We start from the raw sequence: 11,081 nt of genomic DNA, 5'->3' as shown, positions 1-11,081 counted from the left end.
AATAAATAGAGTTTGCAAAAGAGATAGCAAAAGAAAGTGAGAAGGAGTAAACAGTGAGGTAAGAGGAAAAGCAACATGTTGTATCGAGGAAGTGAGAAGATTATTTTAAGAACTAGAAGGTTAACCTCCTCCTGGAATGTGCTGAGAGGTAAGATAAAATTGGAGAAATTGAATTTGACTACGGAGAGGATGATAATGACATAAGCAAAAATAGCCTTAACTGGGATGGTAGGAAGTGAGAAGCCAGACAGAAGTGGATTGAAGAGAGAATGAAAAGTATAAAAGCACATAAGGTCGAGTATAGAAAAAGTTTGAAGCAGTTTTTCTGTGCAGGAGAGTGGAGGAAGAGCATGGAACCGGAGGGGTTTATGCAATGAAGTGATCAGGGTCTTTAAGTTGGAGCTACAAGAGGATTTTAGGATAACGATGGAATGATTCAGTTGAGAGGGAATGATGACAACATAGAGAAAGGGACTATCTTGATTGCAGCAAGAGGGATTTGATGGAGTCACATGTAAAGCAGGAGAGAGCACTTTAGGAGGAGAGAGCACTTTCTTTGCTGGACTCATTGAGGAGAGCAGAGCAGAGGCAAGTCTGTTTGTAGGTAAAGGGTGAGAAGAATCTTCCCATTTATGGCTTCTCAATGAAGGATGAGGCAGAGTCATCAGCTGAGAGCGAAGGTGAAGGCTGAGGAAGGGTATGGGAGGTTAGAGGGCAAGGAGATGAAGTGGAACAGGGGTGGGAAGTAAATATATCAGTGAAATAGAGCAGGATTTCTGAGACTTGTTGAGTACCCATTTGTGGGTTGTGATATGAATTTAAAGTGAAAAAACTAAGTCTATGTATATAATTTTTCTCTACGAATTTTCAGATGTCAGTGCAAATAAGAGGAAGGCAAGGTAACAATCAGGGTTTAGCCTGGAGAGTAGTATGGAAGGATAAAAGAGTAAGAGAGCTCAGGGTCTTTGAAAAGAATGGGATTCTGATGGTGGACCATGGAATTTGGCTGGAAGAGGAAAGGCATGAGACATACAGGGGATGACTGTTAGTGAGAAAGTGGTGAGGTAAGTGTAGTGGGCGTCTTGGTGAAGGTGAAGGTTTTTAGCTATGCGAATATGTGAACAAGTGATCTAGTGGCTAGAAACTGTAATATTTGAAATTCAGATTTTAGAAGTAATGTAGTTTCTGGTGCTGCTGAGGTCTAGGATTAGGCCATGGGGATGGGTAGCTAATAGGATGGAGAGAAAGGTCATAGGTGATAAAGAGATGAAGGAACCAGAAGACTTCCCATTGCTTTTAGGATGAAGTTTAAATTCTTTAATAGGATGCACACAGATCTTTGTGAAATGGTCCCTACTTAAGTTGTAATCCAGCCTCATCATTCACTAGCATCTCTTTTCAGTGCTTCTTACTCTTTATACTCTCACTATTGCCTTCCGATCTTTGCTCATATTCTTTCATTCTGCCTAGAACACTCAAATCTCCTCCACTCTACTCCTCAGCTATACACATCTTTAAAATTTCCTAGATATTATTTCTTCCACTAATATGCACCTGCACTTAAAATTCTGGGTGAGACATTCCTCTTTTTTCTTTCAGATAGACTCTGTACTTCCTCTTTTATAACGGCAAGTGTGCTTCCTCACTAGTCTGTACGATCGTGATTTTTGAACTTGTTTATAACATGCTCACATTTTATAATGATTTCATTTATGTTTTGACGAGAATGTTGGGTGCAGTGTTCTATGCTTTCATTCATTTATTTATTTGTTCAATCATTCATTTTTTTCACTTAACAAATATCTACTGTGTAAAATGTGCCGGGAACTCATGGAGATGCCTGACATAACTCAGTGAACAAAGTAGCCAGAAATCTTTGCCCTAAATGTTTACATTCTAGTTGAGGAAGACAGATAATAAATAATGAATGTAGCACATAAGTGTGTAAGAATCTGATAAAGGCTATGAGGGAAAAAGTAATACAGGAGGGCTGGAGGTGGTTTTTCCAATTGTAAATAAAGTGGCCATGGAGGGATTCACTAAGAAGATGACATTTGAACAATGACTTGAAGGTGAGGAAATTAGTCATGTATGAAGAGTATTTTAGGCAGTGGGAACAGGGAGTACAAAGGGTCTAAGTAGGAAGACAGACCATGTAGATGGAGATGGTGTTAAATGGGAGCTTGTATGTTCAAAGGACAGCATGGAGGCAGTGTGACTAGATGGGGGTGCAAACAATAAAGAGAATAGTAAGAGATGAGGTCAGATAATAAGAGGTGCACTTCATTATAAGTTCTTTGGTTTTCACTGAGTGAGAGAAGGAACAGAGCAGTGGCATGATATGATTTACATTTTCAAAGGGTCACTGTGGTTACTGTGTTGAGAATAGACTAAAAGGGGAAGGATGAAAGCAGGAAAGTCAGGAGGATAGTATAACAATCCTCAGAGGAGATAATGCTGACTTAGACCATGATATTAACATGGCAGTAGAAAGAAGTGGTTGAATTCTGGACATATTTTAAAAATAGAGCCAAAAGAATTTCTTGACAGAGTAAAGGTGGTATGAGAGGGGATAAGGATGACTCCAAGTTTTTATGTTTGTTTGTTTTGCTTGGGCTCACAGAGGAATGGTGACATCATTATTTGAGATAGGGAAATCTGTGGGTGTTAGGTTTTTTGGAGGGAGATCAGAAATTAAGTTTTTAACATGCTGAGTTTGTGTTCTTAATGAATTCCTCAGGCAGAGGTGTTCAGTAGGCGTTTGGATATACAAACTTAGGCTTCAGGAGAGAGGCCTGGGCTGGAGATATGCATTTAGGAGTCATTATTATATAGACAGCATTTAAGCCTTGAGGCTGAATGAGGTTGCCAAGGGAGCGAATATGGGAAGAGAAGAGAAGAGGCCCAAGGACTAATGTTATGAAGTCTGAGAGGAGACAAGTAACCAGTAAGAGACTGAGAAGGACCAAACATTGATGTGGGAGGAAAGCCAAGAGGATGGGTGTCCTAGAAGCTAAAGAAGAAAGTGAATAAAGAAGGAGAGTGTGCTGGATCAGTGCTGACATTAGCATTGTGAGGTGGGAACTCAGAAAAGACCACTGGACATAGCAATGGAGATCTTGACAAGAACAGTTTCAGTGAAGTGATGGGTGTGAAAGCCGGACTAAAGTAGATTTGAGAGTAGCAGAAGAGACTGTAGTTATCAGCATAGGGGAGCAGAGAAAGGGAAAGTATTTGCAGGGGATATGGGGTCATGCTAATGGGACTGCTAGTAAGAATGATTTAGCAGACTGAAACAGGAGAGAAAGGAGTACTACTAGAGAAAGAATGTTAGAGGGGATGGGGTCCAGTGCACAAGGGCAGGGACTGATTTTACACTGGAGCACAGAGAGTTCATCTACAGTAAATGTGGGAAGGCAGAGTATGAATGCAGATGATAGTAAGTGGTTAGAAGTAGCAGAGAGAGTCTGGAGAAATTCTTGCTGCTTAAAATTTCTCAGTGAAGTAGCAAGAAAATTAGCTGAAAGAGAGAATAGGAAGGAAATAGTGGAGGTTTACATAGAGGAATTGGTTGGAAGGTGGATTGTATGGACAAGGTTTGAAATATATATGTATGTTGGATTGAGCTTGTTACAGTATTACCAAATTTTTATATACTTATTATATAGGGTTCGTTTGATCCAATTACTGAGAAATTTATGATAAAATCTTACTGTAACAGAGGATTTGTTAAGTTGCTTGTGTGCTGTCAAATTTTGCTTCACATATGTCAAAGTTATTTTATGAGTACAAGTAAGTTTAGATTTGTATCCCCGGTGAATTGAACCTTTGTCATGTAGCAAATGTGTTTTACTTTGGTGATACTATTGTACTTGAAGTCCCTTGTGCTATATCAGCTCTCTTTTGGGTGGTATTTCACACTTTTATTTCTAAACTTTTTTATGCCATTATGTTTTGAGGTATCTCTTGAAATAGTATGTGGCTGAATTTTGTTTTGTTTAATACAGTCTGTGTGGGATAGGAAAGAAAGTAGTGTGTGTGAGCGTGTGTGTGTGTGTGTGTGTGTGTGTGTGTGTGTGTGTGTGTAGGGCACTGGAAGGATTTGGAAAAGGACATCAAGGACAGTGGATGGTCAGAGCAGTTTTAAAGGGAAAAGAAAAGCAGAGCATGAGAACTATCCTACACCCCACAAGGGTTCCAGTGGAGGTGATAAGGATACTTTGGGTGTTGTATGCCTTCAGGGATACCTGTGACCAACACATAGGGCCAAATTTACATGGAGCATAGAGATAATCCACTGCCACTGAGTACAGTTAATGGTGTGGAATGGGCTTACTGGGCTCTGTTCTCCACGGGGTGGATCTCTGAGGCAACAGGTTTATGATAGGTAGGCAGAGAAAATCAGAACTTTGGGAAGATGTGACTTCAGAACTACTTTATACCGTGGGTCTTTTAATTAAGAATAAGCTCTCATAGATGCCGTGGGTTTCACAGTCCAGTTATCCAATCATTAACTAAATGTGTATTGATTACCCAAGTCAGGTCCCGGTTTGTGTGGCAGGGAATCAAAATAACATGAGCAACAAACCTCAACAAACCTACCAGGTTTCTCTGACTCCCCTTCTTTGAACACCATCCTTAGACTCTCTGAAGCCATCAGCAATTGGGAGTGCTTAGTCAAAGGTTTTTGAAAAACCAGATTTTTAGGCGATGGCATCTCACAGAGGGAAGAATGGTGATGGGGAGACCCACCACTCGGCCTGCCACAAGAGTGACGGCAATAGGTTTCATTCTGGGGGGAATCCCAAAGGCCAGACCAGCATGCGTATATCTATGGGACTCAGCAGTGAAGTGACTAGTCTCACACACTAAAGGAGTGGCTCTTAACTCGTTTGGGAATCTGATAAAAGCAGTGGACCCTCCCTCTAGATCGGTGGTTCTCCAGGGACATTTGTAATGTTTGGAGACATTTTGATAGTCATGACTGGGGCCGTACTAGCGGTATCTTGTGGGTAGAGGCTGGAGATAATGTGAAATATTCTATAATCCATAGGACAGTTCCCACGACAGAGAGTGGGAAAATATCAATGATGCCAAGGTGAGAAACTCTGCTCTGGAAAAAAGACATGTCTGTGTATACACACAAAACTTTGAGCACAACTTCAGTGGTTTCAGGGGCTTCCTGAAGCCTATCAACAGGCCTACTCAGAGTCAGTTGATTTCAGGTCTAAAATCTCTGCTGGAAGGTTCTAGGTACAGCTGACCTTTGAGGAACACAGATTTAAACTGTGTTGGTCCACTTATACGTGGATTTATTTTTTTTTCAATAAATCCATATGGTACTATTAATATATTTTTTCTTATGATTTTCTTAATTACATTTTCTTTTCTTTAGTTTATTGTAAGAATACAGTATATACTTATGCATATAGTAGATGTTATCTAATACATATACAAAATATGTGTTAATCAACTACTTCTGTTATCAGTATGCTTCTGGTCAACAGTAGTCTATTAGTAATTAAGTTTTAGAGAGTCAAAGGTTATATGTGGATATTCGATTGCACAGGGTTGGTGCCCCTGACCTTCAGGTTGTTCAAGTGTTTACTATAGTCCCACATAAGGAAGAAAGATAGACTTCTCTGAGCTTTATTTCAAATGACTGAATTAAATTTTAGAACATTATCAAAAATGTGTTTAATGGTTTGCATTCTTTGAAATAAAGCACACGTTTTTACAAAAACTTTCCGCTTTTATTTTCAAATCAATGTATATTTTAAGCCAAACATGATACAGATGTTTTTGATTAATACATCGAGATGCTGTTTTGTATGGGTCATTTAATGTTAGTAAAGTTAGGCAAGTCTTCTTTTTAGTAAGTCTCCAAAGGGTCATTTAATTTTTAAAGGTAGGAGGTCATATTTTTCCATTAGGAAATTGATTAACATGGGTTCAAATCATGTTCAAGTACACAGTCCTGTTAGGATTTGGAGAAAACAAGTAATCTCTTCCTTATTTTATCATGCTTATCCAATATGCAAGTGATTGGGGAATGACTTAGTGAAGGCTAAATAGATCTTTGTTCTATTATGTTGCCAATAAAGTTTAGCCTTTAAGCTTCTTTGTAATGTTTGCCTCATTAAAACAGTTAAAAATCCCAGGAAATGGTGTATAGTTCTTTGCTGACCAAGTATGCTAATAACTTTCATAAAAATCTCACTATTTGGAATTTATAAAACTTTCTGCTGCAGTCAAGGGAGTCATTAAAAAGCTGATTATACCAGCCTTGCATATAAGTTAAAAGGCACATTTTATTGATCATTCAGTAACATGCTCTGACTTCAGAAATGTTTTTATTAAATACATGCTATTTACTATTCATTGTCTAGGATTAAAAAGCAGACAGTTTTCAGAAAAAAGTACTCCAAATCATTGAGCAATCTTTACATTTTTAAAGCCATTGAACAATATAAATGCCACTCCTTAACGCTTTTAACTTCAGTTTGTATGTGTGTTTGATTGAACATGCAGGCATATTATTCGTATTATTTTTCCTTCTGAATATGGAGTTTAAAATGCTAGGAGTGATGATTATGATTGCAGTTAAAATGTTTATTGACTGTATTAGTGTTTGAAAAATGAAAACAGTACTTGAGGGAATTGTTTGGGTTTTCACCCATTCAGTCATTAATTCAACAAATATTTGTTCTAGGCTCTAAACTAGGAATTTGGGGCACTATAAAAATGAATTTAACAGGGATTATCTCCTGAATGCATGAACTTTTCGAGGTGAGAGTTAAGATAGACCATTCATTTATTCATTCACTCAGCGAATGCTTTCTGAGCACTTACTTTATTATAGGTATAGCCCCAAGAAGCCATCAGCAAATAAAGCAGCAAGAATCCCTGCCTTTATCAAGCTTACACTGAGCAAGGGAAGTTTTTGGAACATCAGATAAGAGAATAATAGCGAGAAGGCTATTCCTGTGGAGGAACAGGAGGAATAATACTAAAAACAGTACTTCTCGAGCATCTACTATGTGCCCGATATTATGATAGGCTCATTTGATTCTCCAACATCCCCTAAAGTAGGCATTATATTTTAATTTTACAAATGAGTAAACTGAGGCTTAAAGAGGCTAGATAGTTTATTCAAGGTCATAAACTATATGTATGATTGACCGTATTTGAAAAGAATTCTATTCTTTTCTTCAGACTAAGATGCCTGTGCCTTATTATGTAAGTATTGAGGAACTACCAAAGGTTCTTTAGCAGTGCTTTAGGGAGTCCAGTTTGGCAGTATATACAGTGTGAATAGCAAGGAGGGGTGCAAGACTACTGTAACCTCACTGCTTCCAAATGTTTTTCTTGATGACTCTTTCTAAGAGAATGGTGTCTATGACACAAACGCAGTTTACCTTCTGCATTTTGGCACTTAAATATATTTAACTTTAAACTTTACTTACGGTATCACAGCTATGCCTTTGAGACATTGTCATCTTCTTGACAATTGTAGAAAGATCTGTGAACTTATCTGCCTAGCTGATAAGATCATATCTGTTTTTTATCATATTTGTTTACAAATCCCATTCATTCCTGAGGAGAACTCATTCCATACAATTTAAGCATGAAGGACTCCATCTTCCAGATGCAGAAGAGGACACATGCTCTAGGCCTGACTAATTAGAGCACCCCAGTCCCCTGGCTATGGTGCTTAGTTCAGGAAGAGTTGTCCCTGGTAATTGTCTGCCGGAACTGTTGGGAAAGTTGCTTTCTGTTCTGTGGGGTTGCTAAGGTAGCATGATGTGGGGCTTGTGGGCTGCAGCTATTCATTGTGCCTAGAAGAGCTGTCCAAAATAGAAAGAGCGAGAACCATATATGAGCACCTAGATGCTGCTATGCCTGCAGCTAGACCTAAGAACTTTTCACTTATGTAAGCTAATGGAATCTCTATTTTGTTCAACTTTGTTTGAGATGGAGTTTTATCACTAGCAATTGAAAGAGTCCTGATTAATAGAATGACATGACATTGATTTTCCTCTATTATTTACTGTGCCTTGATTATAAAATTATAAGTTGGTAAGGACAAAATTTACTCAACTCCCCAAATTAAGAATATATAGACACCTTTTCTGTGCTACCCAGAGAGGGGCCCATCTGGCATTGTTCTTTGTTCCCATGTTACTTAAAGGGAACTTTCACAATGTCTAAAGCCCTTGGTGTCCTACAGATGAAGCAGGAGGATGTCCTCAAATCCCTTACAGCAGGAACCCACTTAGATGGCAGCAATCTTGACTTCCAAATGAAACAGTACATATGCAAGAGGGAAAGTGACGTCATCTACATCATATATCTGAAGAGAAGCTTCTGCTGGCAGCTCATGCCATTGTTGATTGAAAACTCAGCTGATGTCAGCGTCTTATTGTCCAGGAATACTGATTAGCGAGCTGTGCTGAAGTTTGCCGCTACCACAGGAGCCATTCCTATAGCTGGTGCTTCATTCCTGGAAACTTCACTAACCAGATCCAGGTGGCCTTCTGGGAGCCAAGACTTCTGGTGGTTACCCATCCCAGGGTCGACCACCGGTCTCTCTCAGAGGTGTCTTCTGTTGACCTGCCTACCACTGCTCTGTGTAAACACAGACCCTCCTCTGCGCTCTGCGAACATTGCCATCCCTGCAACAACAAGGGAGCTCACTCAGTGGGTCTAATGTTGTGGATGCTCTGCATCTGCGTGACACCATCTCCTGTGAACACCTATGGGAGGTCAGGCCTGATTTCTACTTCTACAAAGATTGAAAAGGAAGAGCAGGGCAATGCTGAAAAGGCTGTGACCAAGGAGGAATTCAGGGTGAATCTACTGCTCCAGTGATTTCACTGCTGCTCAACCTGATTTTGCAGACTGGTCTGAAGCCATACAGGTGCCCTCTGTGACTATTCAGCAGTTTCCTTTTGAAGACCGGAGTGCTCAGCCTGCCACTGAAGGCAGGTCTGCAGCCCCCACTGCACAGGCTACCAAATGGGTAGGAACAACCACTGAGTAGTCTTAAGCTGTTCCGTAGTCTTAAACAAAATGGAAATAAGGTTGATGGAAAATAAGTTTCTAAAAGTTTTTTAAAAAGTCAAAAATATAAAATAATTGAATATCTTGGACAACTGTCTTAGTTAATTTCAAGGGAAGACACTGTATCTCCAAATTCCCAAGTGATGCCAGGACATGCTTATAGAATTTTGTTTTTAAATAAAATGATGGAATTTAGATTTTTGAGGCTACTCTCATGCAGTTTTCCAAGGGATATCCAACAATTCAGATATATTAGAAGCTTGACAGAAACAGTAGAAATTAGGTTTATGAGAAGCAGCTTGGGGTGTTCAGTTTTTGAATTTTGAATTACAAAATAACTTTTTCTTTCAAGGCAAAGCAAATAATAATAATAGCTCATGAACCAGAAATCTTGTTGAAACTTCAGAAATCATGAAGCGTGGTGAAGGATCAAGCTGGGATACTGTATTAATACACTGATGATACTCCGGGATGAAGCAACAGATGGAGACAGCATTGGGAACTGAGCCATGTTTGCATAAAATCATTGCCTTTTAATAAGTACAGCAGGGTGAGCACTGGGTAAAACCTATTAGAGAACTGTTGCTATAGGTGTGAGGAATTGAACAAATATCACAGGGCCTTAGTAGGACTGAATGATCTCCACAAAGAAATTTAAGAACATTTCCATGAAGTCAGAGACCATGACTTTGTAAATCGAGAGTGGGAGGTATTTTCCTAGGAAAAAAGAGGAGACATTTCCTTCACTTATTACCAGTAGTTAAGTAGTTGGCAATATTTGCTCAGTACTAATTATATGCCTCCAATTTATTTTTTTCTCATCTATTCTATCCCCAAATCATGCTACATGCCAATGAGATATTATTGTTAAAATAATCATGATAGCTATTGGTATTCTACACTCTGAATACCTTAAAATTAGTCCTTATCCCCAGTTTAAATTCAATAGAACCATTAGGAATTTTTCTCTGAAAACTGCCTCTCTATGATATTTATTTCAATTAATAGAGTATTTATCTTTATCACTTAATCCCCTAATGTAATCAGGCTTATAATTGCTCAGAGTTTGGGCTACAGTGAGGAAGTTTCTGGTGGTCGGGTTATACCATAGAGTTGACTTTCTGTATCCACTTCCAGCCAGATAATCCTGACCTGAATTTATTCATTGCCTGCAGTGTTTTTTCTTAAATTATATTTAATAGTTTTAGAGAGGTATAATTGACATATGATAAAGTACACATATTTGAAGTATATAAAATGATGTTTTGACATATATTTTATATATAAATATAAAGTCTTTATATATACATAAAGTACACATATTTGAAGTATATAAAATGATGTTTTGACATATATTTTATATATAAATATAAAGTCTTTATATATACACACATATATATGTGTGTATGTATATATACATACACACATATATATAATGATAAGTTGTGACATATATTTTATATATAAATATAAAGTCTTTATACATACACACACATATATATATCCATGAAAACATAACCACAATCAAGATAATTAAAGTATCCATTGCTCCCTCTTGCACATTTGTAATCTTGTCATTCAGTCTCTCTCCATTACCTCTTGACCTCATTCCTAAACAACCACTGTTTTGCTTTCATTTAATTTAAATTTCCATTAATTTCCATATCCTAGAATTTTATATAACTAAATCATACAGTATGTACTCCCCTGTCTGGCTTCTTTCACTCAGCATAATTATTTTGACATTATTCCATGGTGCAGCAAATCAACAGTTTATTTTTTAAATAATGTTGAGTAATAATCCACTGTATGACTATACTACAGCTTTTTAACTCATTTATTTGCTGATAGACATTTGGAATATTTCAGTTTTTGGCTGTGATAAATAAAGATGTAAAAACATTTCTGTACAAGTGTTCATATGAATATATACTTTAATTCTTCTTGAGTAAATACCTAGAAGCAGGATGGCTGGATCACAGCGCCACTCTTGAACATTATACTGGAGGTAACACTTA

The sequence above is a fragment of the Pteropus vampyrus genome, unplaced genomic scaffold, assembly GCF_000151845.1.
Source record: "Pteropus vampyrus isolate Shadow unplaced genomic scaffold, Pvam_2.0 Scaffold140, whole genome shotgun sequence".
In the NCBI taxonomy this organism is placed as follows: domain Eukaryota; kingdom Metazoa; phylum Chordata; class Mammalia; order Chiroptera; family Pteropodidae; genus Pteropus; species Pteropus vampyrus.
This window is presented reverse-complemented; position numbering follows the sequence as displayed.